Source organism: Triticum dicoccoides, chromosome 1A (genome assembly GCF_002162155.2).
Source record: "Triticum dicoccoides isolate Atlit2015 ecotype Zavitan chromosome 1A, WEW_v2.0, whole genome shotgun sequence".
NCBI classification, from domain to species: Eukaryota; Viridiplantae; Streptophyta; class Magnoliopsida; order Poales; family Poaceae; genus Triticum; species Triticum dicoccoides.
Genome location: NC_041380.1, coordinates 603,422,973 through 603,441,140, shown reverse-complemented (window position 1 = coordinate 603,441,140; position 18,168 = coordinate 603,422,973). Strand labels below are relative to the sequence as shown.

Genomic DNA, 18,168 nt, shown 5'->3' with positions numbered 1-18,168 from the left:
ACAGATCTGGACCACTAGATGGGAGACTCATGGCCCAGATTTAGGTGGAGGGATCTCAGACCACTTAATGTACTTTTCACGGAAAACCCCCTGCCAATCCTTAGATATGAGATAGCATATTTGCAGTATAGACCTTGAGTCTTCATGAAATATAACCATTTTCATAAATGCACAGTGCTGATGCCCATCTCATCTTAGTTCTCATACACATTTAAGTGTCTATTTTAGCCTCTGAGACATCATTAAATTTTTCAAGAGGGTCGGACATCTTGGTTTCTAAGAAAACATCAATATATATCACATTTTTTAGCACATAAGAGAACTAAGCCATCCCAGAACAAGCAGAACTGCATATACATGTCAAACTAGAAGTAGTGCACGAGCAAATTAAGGACTGGAATTATCACCACATCATTTTGAGTATTTGAGTACATGAGAATACAACATAGGAGGTATACATAGAACACTTTTAGTACATGGCCAGCAGACCCAAGTGTAAATGACTGAAACTATCACCGTCCAACAAGCATCTTGATAGTACATGACAGAAAAGATCTATGAGTATCATTTTGCATCCTGTTTTAGTGCTTCCTGTTGATCGAGCTTCATCCACTGGCATTCCAGCTTCTATACGAGAGTTTTTAACCTCCATGAACTCTTATACACTTGATCAGTTCAATCTACCTAGCTAAGAACACCAAATAAGTAGGTGTCAGTTAGAAACATATATGAAATAGCATATCTTGAGAAGAGAGACATTCATTATGTCCAACTTCATTCACAGCTCCAACCAAGGATATATAACCTAGATGTGAAACTTAATATGAAATTCCGAATACACATGTAACCAATCAGGATAACCCTTGAGGTCGATGCTGGCATTCCAGCTTCTACATGGGAGTTTTCAAATCAAATAAAAATGGCATGTAGTAGCGGGATAAGTCTAATAGAGAGAGTACAAATATTTGTTACAACATATTTCGTTATTCCACTACAGATTAGGTTATGTTGTTATACCTATTGACTTATAAACCAATAACATCAAAACTCTTGTTTCGAAAGAGGTCAGTATAACACGCATATGTTCTAACTCAAAAATAATCATAAAAACTGACAAACATTCAAGTTCATACCATTGAATGGACCTTAGCTGCTTGCACAAAAACCAGCTCATAAAAGTTTCATAGTGGTGAAGGTTAGAGATTATGACCCAAGGTTACAATTATAAATTTGACTTTACCCGTCTAAAAAGGACAATTACTGGAAATGGGTACAAACATACTGGGCATGGAAAAAGTAAATCTGGATCGCCTTGAGAAAATAGGAATGCAGGCTACAGATTCACACTGGGTTAAATCTTGCATGGGCATGCATAGACCTACGATCAATATATTGCAATTTTCAAGGATTAGTTAAAAGCATAAATGAGAATAACAAACAAGTGGCATCGAGCTAAAGAGAGTTTTATGACTGCCCTACAGGTGCAGATTATTACATGCTATTACATTGGGGCTTATACAGAGAACCCTGCAACACAAATTCTAAGTTTAATACCATCAACCTTGTGTCACAAACGTGATACCATATTGATCTGTAAAATACTACTTCCTCCGTTCCTGAATATTTGTCTTTCTAGATATTTTAACAAGTGACTACATACGGAGCAAATTAACAAGTGACTACATACAAAGCAAAATGAGTGAATCTACACTCTAAAATATGTCTATATACATCTGTATGTGGTGTTCCATTTGAAATCTCTAGAAAGACAAATATTTAGGAACGGCGGGAGTACATGCCATTTACTTATGAGATCTGATTTTCTGTCACATGTAGTAATATATTTTGAAGCAAACTAAAATTCTACTACTATTAGCCAGATGCAATGCACATTCAACAAGCATTGCAGGTTGTGAGCAGTATAGGTACCTCTTGAGAGAATGATTCTTTCTTTTTTGGAGTACTGAAATCATCAATGAGAAGCATGGGTGAATTAATCTCTGCAAACAAGGTAGCATTGTTGTAATCTTGATTTCGAATGATGTTGATCGATTCCACAGCTACAAACAATTTTTTGGCAAACAACATCACAAGGGATTAACATAAAGTTAGATACATCAATGTACTTTCTTAGACCGATGTTCTCACCTGATAGTGCTGGCGCACATGCTGTGGTCATTGCAACCATGGGCACTCCTAAAGGCGATGTCACGCTTCCGCCCTCCATTACTGGATCCTGAGATGAGAATTGCAAAGTCAGAAAAGAGATCATCTTTTGAAGTCAAGACGTTAGGCACATGGACAAGATAAAGAACACAACCAACAACAACAGTTTTTGAAGCAGAATATATACTGTGACACTTCCTATTGTAGACCCTGGGTATTACGATGCACAAATTGTTTGCCCTTGATGCCACCATTTTGGGAAAATAATCCATATACAAGGACACTTCCTATTGTTCCCTGTTAAAATACTTTTTGTCCGCTATATTTTGGTTCCTCAAATATTAGTGCTTATTTCTGTTGTGGTATAGCACAGCAGCTACATATATCCTTGTTTAATCAGTATTTAAAATTGTATAATGTTTATTATTATTTATGAAGAAATGCATGGCACACATATCTTACTTGCGGTCCTGGCGTGCTATGTATACATTTTTATTTGGCACTGCTCTGAAGGTGTGTACTTGCAATTAAAATGGATGTATACCATCATCTTTAATACTTTGAGAGCTAGTTTTACATATAACTGGAACTGGGAAACACTACTGTTACTCGGTGGCCTGTTGCACGTCTAAAAGATCTTGGACGAGTAAAAAAGTTTCGTGGTACCTCCTATTGCAATATTGCTTGTGATGTTCCATATATGCATATAGAAAACTTCCAAACAACCTGGTCTAGATTTAAAGAGAGCTTCATAGTTTTCATCTTATAGATAAGAACATGCTATTACTGGAAAGATCTGATGAACATGAATCCAAATTTTTGATATGCCGATAAATGGACCAATTTGAATTTTTTTTTGTCTAGTAGAATCAGTTTACTTCCTTTCCAGCTTGTCAAGCTACTGATTCTGTATATGGAACTGCAGGTACCGAGTTTTTTTAGTGAATTGCCGTGAACTTATACGTGAACTTCAAGACCCTAAGATTATTCAACCGTTCTCAACCTTCCAACTTGGTTCTGCAGAGTACTTAACAGTGAAACAAAATTCCAAATTAGAGTACGACACCACCAAGAACAGGAGCAAATGCATCATGCACACACAAGCAGATTTGACATGAAAGTACAGGAAAATAGAAGTATACAGATAAATCGTAAATTTACTTGATATAGTAAAATTGGAATGCAACACAAATAGCAAACAAAGTTAACATCTATTTACCAGGAAAATGAACAACCGTATCGAGGATTTGTAGGTTCGCACCACGTCGCATGGGGCGGTTGGGAAGGAGCCGAGGAGCTCACCACCGGCTTGCTGCTGACGAGGGGGAGGAGGACACGAGCTGATCCTGGTGCGTGAGAGAGAGAGAGGAGGCGACGAACCGACCGCTACCGGAGAATCAGATGAGAGGTTGCGAGCCTGCGACGAGCACACTGCGAGCTGAGCTTAGTAGCAGAGGAGATCTGATTTGATCTGCCTCAAACAGCACCGCCGGCGACGTGATCGCCAGGAGCCATCGTAGATTTTCTGAATTCGCCCAGCTTGAGGATGGATCTGGGCCGCCGCCGCCGACAGCGTTGGGGCCGCCGCTCTGTACGCGATTTGGAATTGAACGACGAGGCCATCGAGACCAAATTAGCTTGTAGGGAAGGACCTTTTTGCAAATTATGCGGACAGATCACTCCGCCTAAATCTGGGCCATCAGTCTCCCATCCGGTGGTCCAGATCCATTTTTTCTATTTTTCTACCACAAGCATGTTTTCTATTGTAGTTGCTCGGTGTCCGCCCTGCTTTGCGACTCCGACGATTCCTCGTCTTATGATGATGATGATGATGAGATCTTGGCTGCCGTGTTGGTCCATCACCACCTTAATAGCCAGCGGCCGTTGTTTCGTGGCTCCATTCCATGGCACCTTCTAGCGTTGAATCGCAACCGAGAGAGCGGGCATCTCCTTCTTTGGAAGGATTACTTTGACACGACCAGCCCGCTGTTCAAACATCAGAAATTCCGGCGGCGTTTTCGTATGAGTAGGCATCTTTTCAATTGTATTAAAGAGGGGGTGGCCGGACATGACGACTATTTCGATTGCAAAGAGGATGCCCTTGGAAAGACTGGCTTCTCATCTTACCAGAAATGCACAGCAGCCGTCCGGATGCTTGCATACGGAGTGCCCGGTGATCTCATTGATGAGTACGTCCGTATGAGCGAGTCTACATACCTAGACTCCATGTACAAGTTCTGCAAGGCTGTGATTGCTGTGTTTGGCCTTGAGTACTTGAGAGAGTCGATTCCTCAAGATACATCCCGCTTGTTGGCGATGAATGACAGCATGGGCTTCCCAGGGATGCTTGGCAGCATAGACCACATGCACTGGGAGTGAAAGAACTGCCCTTCTGCTTGGCATGGGCAATATAAGGGCCATGTCAGGGCTTGCACTGTCATACTTGAGGCCGTGGCATCACAAGATCTCTGGAATTGACACTCTTTCTTTGGCATGGCCGGATCACACAATGATATCAACATGCTTCAACGCTCGTTGATGTTTGCAAGGCTTGCCGAAGGCAACAACCCGCCGATGAATGTTACCATCAATGTCCACAACTATGCTAAAGGATACTACCTAGGTGACGATATCTATCCTAAGTGGACCACTATTGTGAAGACAATCCCCAACCCCGTTGGAGAGAAGAGGAAAATATTTTCCCAAGAGCAAGAGAGTGCTAGGAAGGACGTCGAGTGTGCCTTTGGTGTTTTGCAATCTCGATGGGGCATCGTTCGGTATCCTGCTAGGACTTGGAGCACGAATAAGCCGTGAGAGGTGATGGCTGCTTGTGTGATCATGCACAATATGATCGTAGAAGATGAGTGTCCGGAACGTATCTACGATCAAGAGTTTCAGTTTCAGGGTGAGAATGTTGTGCCTGAGTATGGAGGAGAGGCAACGTTTGAACAGTTCACCAATTTCATCATGAAATGCATGATTGGGAAACTCACATGCAACTGCAAAATGATTTGGTTGAGCATATGTGGGCTCATGTTGGCAACCAATAGATGTATCCTTTTTATTCGGCTTGTAAAACTACGTGAGACAATTCAATTTATATTCGGCTTGTAAAACTATGCTTAATTTAGTTGTGAAACTATGCTTTATTTCCTTGTAAAACTATATATTTTCTTTTGAAATATGCAAAATGTTTGTTGAAAGGGAGGCCAGCCGGTCATGCCGGCAAATATGGGTCGACGCGTTGGGCACCCTGCCGACCCAAATAAAAAAGAGGGCGGACACCGAGCGGGCGACCAACCCAAACGGACAAAAAACGGACAAATGTGTCATCCGTTTGGGTCGGAGTTGCTCTCAGTGCCTTTCGGACAAATTTTTCAACTTATTTTTAAAATTAGTGAACATTTTTTATATTTGTGATCACTTTTGCATTCATAAACTCTTTCAAATCTATGATCATGTTTTTAGATCGCAAATATTATGAAAATTCACGAGTACTTTTCCAATGTATGACTATTTTTCAAATCCACGATTTTTTTGAAATACATGAAGAATTTTAAAATCCTGAATATTTTTCCAACCCATGAACATTCTTTTAATTCACGGGCATTTTCCAATTTTGTTTATTAACTTCAAAACTTTGAATCTTTTTTTAAATTCATGATCTATTTTTTTCAAATCCCTTAACTTTTTGCTTCAAATTCATGAACTTCTTGAAATCAACAACATTTTTAAATTCGTGAACTTGATCGCACCTACTCTCTTCTTTTATTTTTACTCCATGAATTAGATTTTTACTCCATGAATTAAAGACAAACATAGTTAGTAATTTTTTTTGTTTATCTGAAGCTTCACTGAAGAGTTTCTAGCTTCTTAGGTACTCTGAAGCTTAATTGTTACATACATTTTCTTGTTTCCCTCAAGCGCAACTGATGTGCTTCTTTGTAGCTTAGGAACTCTGTTTCTCTGTAGCTTAATCATTTCATCATTTCTAAGTAACCTTTTTCCTTGCAGATTGGCAATTGTGGCTATGTTCAATGGGTTGATATGGAGTATCCTGAAGCCACTAAAAAGGCTCTTTAGAAGCTTTGTGGAAGGTATGAAAATTGTTGTGCTGCTAGAACCAAGGAAGGGGATGATCATGCACATATAATGCCTAAGCTTGAAGAGGAGGTTGACACTGGTACTATGCAGTACAAGAATCTTCTTGCTCAAGTTAACAAAATTCTCAGGCAACAAGTGGAAAAGAACCGTCAACAAACTTACAAGAAAATAGTGTCAGAGGATAATGAAGGCTTGCAGAAGTAGCTGGACTAGAAGCAGTATGCCATTGAGGATATGAAGGCCATTCAGAAAGCGCAAGGAGAATTGATCAGGAACCTGAGGATTGAGCTGCATGAGCTGAAGAAGGATAGGATATCAATGGACTCAAGAAGGAGATGTATGTGCTCAAGGCTGAACTTCAAGACCACAAGAAGGATAAGAAACAACTTATGAAGGACAAGATTGAGGTGATGCATGAGATGGATGGGCTGCATATGGAGAAGAAGCTGGAGATAGCCATTGTTCAGCTTACCAGAGTTGAAGAAATTCACAAGGGCAAGCTGAAGAAGATCAAGGAGATTTGTGATAAAGACTCTATGATCAAGCTTAGTGTCTGAGACTTAGGGAGTGTTTGGTTCCTCTCCGCTCCTCTTAACTCCGCTCTCGGAGTGGACCAGACTTCAACTCTCTTTAACAGAGCTGCCAAAACCGAGCTCCACGAACTCCGCGGAGTGGAGGAGTGGAGAGATTCCAAACGGGGCCTCAGTCTAATCTAATGTTGTTGTATGCACTACACTATCTATCTACTTTTATTCCTGCTGTTGTAAGCACTATGATACCTACTTATGTGTGAGAATCATTTTAAGCACTATGATACCTATCTAAATTGTTGGTGACGGTGTCCTGGACTAGGGGGTACTCACCACGTCGTCTCCCGATCTATTAGATTGGGCCGAGGACTCCCGTGGCCGTATACTCATGGGCCAGTTCGGACGGCTACCGCATACAAGGAAGATTCCACAAGACTTGGCGATCAAGACAAGGACTTCTCCCCACCGGCGTATTCGGCTAGGACTCTTGTTATCCTAGGCCTTCGGTGCATTATATAAACCGGGGCCAGGCTAGACGATAGATATACAATATATACAACAATCATACCATAGGCTAGCTTCTAGGGTTTAGCCTCCTTGATCTCGTGGTAGATCTACTCTTGTATTACCCATATCATCAATATTAATCGAGCAGGACGTAGGGTTTTACCTCCATCAAGAGGGCCCGAACCTGGATAAAACATTGTGTCCCTTGTCTCCTGTTACCATCCGCCTAGACGCACAGTTCGGAACCCCCTACCCGAGATCCGCCGGTTTTGACACCGACATTGGTGCTTTCATTGAGAGTTCCGCTGTGTGATCGACAAAAGGATCGATGGCTCGCCTGCAGATCAACTGCGACTTCGGCATCTTCGTCACCAGCTCGACTGGTCACCTTGGTTCGACCAAGAATTGCTCCCCGTGTTCGGATCACCATGTCCGGATGAGAGCCTTCATCAAACATCAACTCCGATCTCTATCAAGATCATGGAGGAATCATCTATGGAGCTCGGGGGCTCAACGTCAACATTGCCCTCAAGCGACCGTGCTGTTTTTCTGGACAGTGAACTCGTATCTGCTAGCACCACCTCCTCGAGTATCTCTTTGACGATCGCTTTGGTGGAATTGTGCGGAATTGAGTCTACAACAACCCTGGAAAATTTCGTCGAGTTCTGATGGAGGAATCTCTGGCAATCCACGATATACCGGAGCCCTGTCAAATCTGGACGGGAATTTGGATGAGTTTAGGGCGTGGTGTCCAGCTTCTAGCTTGGACGTCCTTTGGAAGATCCAACCGTTGATCGGCTGCGGAATTCCTATATCTACCACCTCTCAAAATTTCGGCTCGATCCGACCGTCCAAACTCCGGAAACCTTCCGATTAGTGCATCACTTTTCGGATCTGTTTTCTGCGCGAAAACGAATCCGACCCGAGTTCATCTTTTTTATGAACAGGATTTCGGACATCCCCTTTGAAGGAAGTTTTGTGTGGGGTATTGTGTTTTGTTTCCGAACACATCCCACTAACTGTAAGATCTTTTGAACATGATCTTCAACATCATGCTGGTGTCAAACCAGTCCGGCAATATTACTCCATGGCTGCCGACCCGCGCTAGACACGGCGTCACTTTGTTGAGCCGAGCTCAACTTCTTCGGATCGTCATCTCGGCAAGCCGAACATGAGCCCGGCATCGCAAAGGATAAATCATCACCAACATCGCCGCCCCACGGATTACACGGAGCGGGCATACCGGCATCGCCGCACGGTTGCTTCATCAAGCCGGCATCGACCACGTCACGACCTGCATCGACAGGGCCGCACTATTGCTTCTTCAAGCTGGTGTCCATCACGCCGACCTACTTCGACTCATCGGCTGACATCGAGGCTTCGACATCTCGGCTGGACCGGGGGCTTCGCCATCTCTTCATCAACCTACTCCGGACACTTCGGCGTCACTAGTCGACCAACTCCGTCACGTTAGCTGGGACGAGGGCTTTGCCTCGGCGAGTCAACCTTTACCAGCATTGCCATGCCGTCGTTTTATCACCCATCAGGCAATGGGTGTGCGGAGCGGGTCCCAATTTTAGGAATCACCTTCCTTCGGATTGCTACAACAAATAAATCAGGTGCTATTAAGCCCAGTATTCTTTGCTTGTTTGGGTTCATTTTTCCCAAGGAATTATTACTCTGGTTTGTCCGTCATATGTACACAGGTCTATCAAATGGTGGCTGCATTAACGACAGTCGCATGGTGGTTCGGTCAGTTTCCGTACATAGTCCGGCGAACGCCGCACTCGGAGCTCGGACCGACCTGCGAATTCAGGCTTTGCCACGCCTTTACCGCATCACGCCGACGCCCTGCATCGACTTGACTTCGGCGCCAGGCCATATTTCTTTTATTACTCACTTTGCATAAATCATTTATTATGCAACGATTTTTTTAATTATCATTATTACTATTATCTCCGGTTTGCACTATTTTTTGTGCACAGGAAAATGATCCGGGGACTTCGGCGTCACTCTGCCGGTCTGCATTGATCGTGCTACGTCACCATTTCGGCGTGTCAAGCTCTTCGCTCCGCCACCTCGGGAACGGCTTGAGGGATGGAACCTTGCCCCGCATCAAGCTCGGACCGCGTCATCAATACCGAACACATTAACCAGCTAAGTCGCTTTCATGCTCAAAGCTTTAATTTCTAACTTGCATTCGGTTCGACCAAGCATTATACTTTTTTGGAAAAAAGTTGCTTCTAAAAAATTTCCTTGTCCAAACTTTGTTTGTGACGCATAAATTCAAATACCCCGTTTACTTGGGGGCTTCCTTTATGAAGCTTTTCCTGTTGCATATGATTATACTTGTACGGCTTCGTTCCTTGTTCGTGTATTACGCCACAATATGCACCACATTGACTTAAGCGATTTGCAAGCTGGGTTGCCTCGCTCATGTGTTTACCCCTACGTTCCCGATTGTTCGGCTAGGGAGTAAAGGGAGCACCTCTGCGATTGTCACGATCGGGTCACCCGAGCCGGACCTCAGACTGGGTGAAGCCGAAAGCTAGCGCTCTTATAGTTATTCAATGATGGTCGGCACACAACGGAACTCATGAGTACAAAAAATCTATTGCACAAGTCTCATAATAACAATGAGCACCGAAGAAAGGTATCGGTGGGGGTACTATTTTCTTCGAAGATGCTTCTTATTCTTCGCAGTAATATAGCATAAGTTCCCTGAGCGCGCTTTGTCTGTTACAGCCTTATGGCCTGATTGCCTGGTTATTGGAAACACCGTCGATATTCTCGACCGATGGAGTACATAACACTTTTCGGTCCTTAACCAAAGAGGGAGAAGCCGACGGTCGGTTAAGACGCGTTTAAAGTTCGGTTGAACATAGATATGATATAAGTACTTCGGTACATGCAATCATTCTTCTATCCAAGTCACTTGGGGGCTCTTAAGTTTATTTGAGCCATTTTATAATAAGTGTTCTTCTTCTCAGTCGTTGCAAAGTTCTATTATTATTATTTATCACTCCTTTTTTCGACGCGAGTGTGCGGTCACTAGCCGGGGAGCCTAATTTCTCTCTCAAAGCTGCTAGAGTTTAGTTTGCTAAACTGGCCTAATGAGAAGTACTTCGCCCTCGGGATAGGAGGTTGAAGCCGTAGGCTGACCCGCTTGAAGTCTTGAGATAGGATGTGTCATGTTAAAGGACGATAGAAGCACTTCTTTTTTCTAAGACCAATTTTCGGATTGGCACCGAACACTTGATCTTATTCGGACGTCATGTTTTTACTGACGTTTCTTGGTTTTCCAAGCTTTTTGGCACTTTTAAACTATTTGTGCTTTTCCAGCATTAGTCTCGCAGTGCAACGCCGGACACCTTTAGGGATTCGGCAAAAACATTCTCAGATATTGCTATATATGCATTGGTTTCGAATTGTGTCTTCGGTCAATAGTTGGGTTGCCCGGCTCCTGCACTTGCTTCCTACGTTCCGTTTTGTTCGGCTAGGCGTGCAAAGGGAGAACCACTGCGATTGTGCTTCCAGCTCACATGGTTAAGCACCTTAGTGGAGAAAGCCGAAAACTGACTGTCACAATAAGCGTAAACTGGTCAGCGATCCGATGACTATGACGGGCCATTCATTAGATTGGCCGAAGTGTTTACGGCTTGACCTCGACTGTCGCCGAACACTACCGGGGGCTATTAACTGGCCTCCCAAACTAAATCCTTGATATTTTGCTCTTACATTCGAGCTGAGGTTTCATGATCATGCTTAGCATGACAACCCAAAGAAAGGAACCGATAGCGGGACTATTTTCTTTGGAATACATTTCTTCTGTTAAACAGTAATATAACATATCTCTCTGCGTACCTTTGTTTATAAAACCGTGTGGCCAGATTGCCTTGTTTGTCATAAATCTTTGCCCTCATAAAGGCTTTATAAAGTAGGACAAACACTCCTCGGCTACTGGCCAAGGAGGTGGAAGCCGATGGTCGGTCAACAAAGTTTTGTACAATGCGGATCCGAGCATTAATGACGTAAAGTACTTGGATACATAGAGTCATTACACATAATTTGTGATTTTACTATGGATATAGATCCTTAATTCGGCCACCCGTGCCCGCATTAAGGCTCGAGGGCTACTGGGCTTCGGGCTTATTATTTACAAATATTAAAAGGGCACATCGATCCCCTGATCTGGTGTTGCCACCCGACCAGTGTCTCGGGGGTTACTGCATTGCTTGTCCAATGCAGAAAATTTTATGTGCAATATGGTTTCCGAGGAGATTTTGATCCTCAGGTTGGTCGGCCGCACCCAACCTGAGTCTTGAGGACTAAGCACGCCGCTTTTGTGTCCTGAAGTATTCTGCCGAGCTAGGACTTGATCCTCAGGCCGATTTTGCAAATCAACCTGAGTCTCAGCGGCTACTGGGATCAGTGGTCTTATGTTATCCTTCATGTGCATCTCGGGTTTTAGACCGATACACACCTTGAGGGCTACTGGCTATATATCTCGGCAGAGAATAAATTGCACCAATAAAAATATTGACAAAAAATCGGCCCATAGTCGGGGTGGTGCACCACCTTGGAAGCAGTCTGGCATAAAGCTCGGGCGCTAGTGGCTGGCTCCATAGAGGGCATTTCCGGCATTAAGCTCGGCTAAACTCCTTCAACTTTTTTGAACCAAGGTGATATGACACCTCAGATATAGTCCGGCATTGGAGCCTGGACACAGTCCGGCGTTGGAGCTCGGATATATTTCGGCGTTGGAGCTCGGATATACAGTCCGGCGTTGGAGCTCGGATACATAGTCCGGCGTTGGAGCTCGGATACATTCCGGCGCTAGAGCTGGGAAGCGGTCCGGCGTTGGTGCTCGGCTGCAAAAGATACCTCAAATGCAGCCCGGCGTTGGAGCTCGGACGCAAGAGGACCCTGCCTCCCGGGAACAACTTCAAACCCGAGGTGTGGCATAAAAATAAAACAAGGAATTGATAAAGGCCGGAAACTTAAAGGGGCTCCTCGGATACCCGACGTGTAAACTCGTCGAATGCATTTCGGCGATCCTCAAGATCGAAGATAAAGAAGATTTGTTGAACCAGTTTTCAAGACCGGCAACCGAAGATGAAGAACAGTTCGGAAGAATCGAGGAGCGTCCCTAACTTGAAGACCAGTTCAGGGGGCTACTGACGGTGTCCTGGACTAGGGGGTACTCACCACGTCGTCTCCCGATCTATTAGATTGGGCCGATGACTCCCGTGGCCGTATACTCATGGGCCAGTTCGGACGGCTACCGCATACAAGGAAGATTCCACAAGACTTGGCGATCAAGACAAGGACTTCTCCCCACCGGAGTATTCGTCTAGGACTCTTGTTATCCTAGGCCTCCGGTGCATTATATAAACCGGGGCCAGGCTAGTCGATAGATATACAATATATACAACAATCATACCATAGGCTAGCTTCTAGGGTTTAGCCTCCTTGATCTCGTGGTAGATCTACTCTTGTACTACCCATATCATCAATATTAATCGAGCAGGACATAGGGTTTTACCTCCATCAAGAGGGCCCGAACCTGGGTAAAACATTGTGTCCCTTGTCTCCTGTTACCATCCGCCTAGACGCACAGTTCGGGACCCCCTACCCGAGATCCGCCGGTTTTGACACCGACAGTTGGTATTGCAATGGTATGAACTATGTATCAGGTTTTATCTGGGTGCCATCTATTGTTTTATGCACTATGCTACCTATCAAGATAATTGTTTGTGTGTATTATTTATGGAGAGTACTCCACTTATCTGTCATGATGTTGTCAAGGTGGATGGGTAACCACAAGACTCAGTTGCCAAGATGGAGAGTACTCCAAGATGGATGATAAACAACACAACAGGTTGCATACTCAACATGCACATAGAAGTAGCGCATCACTGCACAATACTTGTGATATACAAATTGAAACAAACAACACAACCTAGACCCATAACATGCACCTGGAGTATAACAGGTTCCATACTCTTGTTGTCCTGCATAAGTGTGCATAAAAAGTAGAAATCATACAACTGGTTCATAATAGACGTAACACAGTAGGCACCATAAAGGATCACAACAAAGACCCATATGATTGCTTGCTAGCTAGCCTAACAGCTGACCACACTGTTTGCATTAGGCATTATAAACCAAGATCAGTAGATCTACAAAATATGCCACCAACTTCTTTAGCTTCTTGGTGTTCCATGGCCTGTTATATATATTGGCCTAATATGTACTTAGTCTCCATACACCCACCTCACTCCCTTAGGATGGACTTGATCTTCTGAAGCTTCTCCTTGCTACCATGCCCACCTTTAAGCAATTCAACAATCACAGTCTCAAGGTTCTTCTTCTCCTCTTTTGAAGAACATCCATGTCCTTCTTGACTTCCTTCATGGCCTTCCTAGTGTTCCTGATGATAGCCGTCTGAGAAGTCAGGATGCACCTCTGCTCCTTGGCCAACCCCATCTTCTCCATCTTTAGCTCCAACTTGCACTGCTCCTCTAACTCTGGAAGCATTGTCTTGACATCTTCAACATGCTTTGTTGCATTCTCATGTTCCATATGCTGCACCTTTCCATCCTGCCAATCAAAAAGCTGGCCAACTTCCTCAACCATGTCACTGAATTTCTTGGCCAAGAATTCATTCTGCTTCTCAAGTTTGGCTATTTGTTTGTCGTAAGCATGTCTATCCATTGATACGTCTCCAACGTATCTATATTTTTTTATTGTTCCATGCTGTTATATTATCATTCTTGTATGTTTTACAATCATTATATAGCCACTTTATATCATTTTTGGGACTAACCTATTGACATAGTGCCCAGTGCCAGTTGCTGTTTTTTGTTTGTTTTTTTACTTCACAAAAAATCAATACCAAATGGAGTCCAAATGCGGAGAAACTTTTTGGAGAATTTTTTTGGACCAGAAGACACACGATGGGCCAAGGAAGTACTAGAGGGGGGCTCCGAGGGGAACACAACCCACCTGGGCGCGCCCGGGGGCCCAGGTGCGCCTTGGTGGATTGTGCCCACTTCGGCCTCCTCCTGCACCGCCTCTTTGCTCTATAAATACCCCAAAAATCCAAAAACCCTAGGGGAGTCGACAAAATACAATTCCAGCCACTGCAAGTTCTAGAAACCACTAATCCAATCTAGACACCATCACGGAGGGGTTCATCATCCTCATTGGTGCCTCTCTGATGATGCGTGAGTAGTTCATTGTAGACCTACGGGTCCATAGTTAGTAGCTAGATGGCTTCCTCTCTCTCTCTCTCTCTCTCTCTCTCTCTCTCTCTCTCTCTCTTTTGATTCTCAATACAATGGTCTCCTGAAGATCTATTTGATGTGACTCTTTTTGCGGTGTGTTTTTGGGATCCGATGAACTTTGAGTTTATGATCAGATCTATTTTATTCATGAAAGTTATTTGAGTTTTGATATCTTATATGCATAATTGCTTATAGCCTCGTATTTCTTTTTTGAATCTTTGGTTTAGTTAGGCCAACTAGATCGATGTTTCTTGCCATGGAAAGAGGTGCTTTGTGATGGGTTCGATCTTACGGTGCTCAATCACAGTGACAGAAGGGGACATGACACGTATGTATCGTTGCTATTAAGGATAACAAGATGGGGTCTATTCCTACATGAATAGATCTTGTCTACATCATGTTATCGTTCTTATTGCATTACTCCATTTTTTCATGAACTTAATACACTAGATGCATGATGGATAGCGGTCTATGTATGGAGTAATAGTAGTAGATGCAGGCAAGAGTCGGTCTACTAATCTTGGATGTGACACATATATAATGATCATTACCTGGATATCATCATAATTATTTGAAGTTCTATCAATTGGCCAACAGTAATTTGTTTACCCAGTGTATGCTATTTTTATTTGTTTTTTTCATATTTATTAATCCAAAAACCGAAAAATACCTTGCTGTAATTTTTTTATCATTTATTTTATTTCGCGTTTCCGCGATATCTATTTATCCAATCTACTACAAATTTATCTATATTTTTACCCGGGAGGGATTGACAACCCCTCTTACACGCTGGGTTGCAAGTATTTGTTCTTTGTGTGCAGGTACCGTTTACATAGTGCTGCGTGGTTCTCCTACTGGTTCGATAACCTTGGTCTTATCACTGAGGGAAATACCTACCGTAGCTGTGCTGCATCATCCCTTCCTCTTTGGGGAAATACCGACGTAGTTCAAGACGCATCATCCATCACCCTGCCACAGTTCTGGTCATGAAACATCTCCCATAGTTTGTCAGGCACCTCTGAAGTATGACAGGCCAGGGTCCATTAACCCACTGAATCACTCCACAGTCAATACCTCTCTGCAAATTCAGTTGACAGTAGTAATTGTAATTCAGTTAAAACTACCAAATTCAGTTCAAACTATGATATGGTTTTTTTGACAGAAAGACTGTAAGGGAGGCCCCTACAGTATAATTGGTGCAACAAACCCAAATTGCAAGTACCATGCCTTGAACCTGGGTGGGTGGGAAGGCATCAACCCCCTCCAAACACTAAACTATGATATGATTGATAGTAGCAATTCAGTTAACAATAGCAAATCACTGCTAACACTATCAAATTAAGTTAACAATAGCAAATCACTGCTAACACTATCAAATTAAGTTAATAGTACCAGTTCAGTTAACAATATCTAATTCAGTAAACACCAGCACATTCAGTTAATACCAACACATTCAGTTAATACTAGCACATTTAGTAAGCATCAACACATTCAACACAAGCAAATTCAATTAACAGTGCCAGATTCAGTTTAACAGTACCACATTCAGCTAACACAAGAAAATTCAGTTAACATAGTACCATATTTAATTAACACAAGCACAATCAGTTGATAGTAGCAGATTCAGTTTAACAGTACCACATTCAGTAAACACCAACACATTTAGTTAACACTAGCACATTCAATTAACACAAGAAAATTCAGTAACAGTACCACATTCAGCTAACACTAATGCTCTAGTAAACAATAATCTCATCAATTATTTCCTGCTTAGCACAACCATATAATCTTCTACCTGTGTTTATGCCATCAAATGCAACACATTTCTTGCCCCTAACTAGTGAAGCTTGCATTTGATCTCTGGATCAACCACTATGCCACAGAAGGAAGAATCAAAGTAGTAACAGGATTCTCTTGCACTGAAAAGGTGCCTTAGGCAATTCACAAATGAGAGGCAGAGAAGGGAGGATCTAAAAATGACACACTCTGCAAGTTATACTTGCCAAACCCTAACCCTAACCGAAAGCAGTGTATACATACCCACACATCCACATGCATGCCGGTGTAGGTCTGCTCCTCCTCCACGATGCTGTCTTCCAGATCTCTCCAAGAGGCCATTGCGGCGGCGGCGGCAGCGGCGCAAAGGGGAGTGAGGCAGAGTGGCGCGAGAGTGAGCGAGTGAGCGAGAGAAGAGGATGTGAACTGACACTGTTTCCCTTTAGGGAACAGACTGACTGGCTTGGTCCCTACGGCCGTTAGCCCGACGCTGTCACCGCCGTCGGCAGCGCGTGATTGGTTACGCCAAAACAAGTTTATTATTCAGTTTTGTGTTTTTTGCCACTGTCAAAATTTCGTTGCGGTGCAGAGTGTCATATTTTGTAAAGTGATAGTTTTCCGAGAGTTATGACGCTAAAGTGGTGGTTCTGTGCATTTCACTCGAAACAAGCTAATAAATCGGTCGAAAGGTACCTGCATGGTGGTCATATCGTCATGGAGGTGATACTCGCTCATGGCCAAGTTGGTGATCTCGCTGTCGGCCGCGCAGCCGAGATGCGAGCCGCCTTTGCGCCTGTCCTTGCCCGCAGGCTGACAATCATGATTTCATGAAGTTAACTTTCCCCAACCACATATTTTCACTCATTGTGACGGAGCTACACTAGTGTTGTGCTTGCTTGCAAGCGACAAACATTTAATCATCGGTCTCAAAGTAGCAACGGCGGAGTTGCAAAAGAAAGGATTCGTGATAGCTGGAATTAGTGGAGTTGGAAAGACTACTCTTTTTTTCCGAAAGTATGCCAATGGCATACCATATCTATTTATATATTAAAAGTAAATGATGGGTTAATTCGAAGCAAGATAATCAGTCTACAAAATTCCACGTTAATCAGAAAATATTGGCCCTCGATCCCGTGGGTCTTTTAAAATTATAACTATGTAACTGTTAGATATGCGTAACATATATAGCATCGTGGCAACCAAACGTGAGTCCTAATGTGCCATAGTTTTTTTAAGAACCTAATGTGTATATAGCTAAGGTGACAGATCTGGTCTCTCAGAAAAACCCAAACTCTATTTTAGAACATGTCTTAAGAAAAAGGGTTTTCCCCGGCTTTATATTATAAAGAAAACCTCTGAAACATCCAGCACGCTGGGGCCGCAGTTTTTTTTAGAGGAAGATGCAGTTATCTAGTATCTTGGGCTTTAAAGCCCAAGATACTAGATAACTGCATCTTCCTCTAAAAAAACTAGATAATTAAACCCATGCACAGTCGCGCAAAGGGCGATCTCTCACGCATGCCACGTCATCCGATGTACTGTTCAGGTCGATCGATGGATAACACCTTCCCAGGGAAGATACGGATGTGAAGAGAAAAAGAAACTGGCCAACTTCCTCACGCACGCAACCTCGCCTCTCGTCTCTCTCGCCCACAGCTTCCTCCGGCGGCAGCTGCCCCGAGCGCCTGGGCCTGGGCATTGGAGCTCCATCTCCCCCGAGCTTTTCTATCTGCATCTCGGAGCACACGGGAGAGAGGAACCGTGCTCGTTTCCAGGACGACAAGGCAGATGAGGGC

General features: G+C 43.4%; 1 long non-coding RNA gene across 3 annotated transcripts; it reads right to left on the bottom strand.

Annotated features, from left to right (window-relative positions):
• Positions 1–380: 380 nt before the first annotated feature.
• On the bottom strand, positions 381–3,781 carry LOC119349398. Of its 3 annotated transcripts, none has more exons than XR_005169403.1 (4): positions 3,386–3,781; positions 2,149–2,236; positions 1,930–2,060; positions 381–688 (listed from the first exon to the last, which is right to left on the bottom strand). It is a non-coding gene; the product is annotated as an uncharacterized LOC119349398 (long non-coding RNA). The 3 variants fall into 3 exon arrangements; XR_005169413.1 differs by having other exon boundaries at positions 381–684; XR_005169411.1 differs by having other exon boundaries at positions 1,930–2,000.
• Between the last annotated feature and the right edge of the window lie 14,387 nt (positions 3,782–18,168).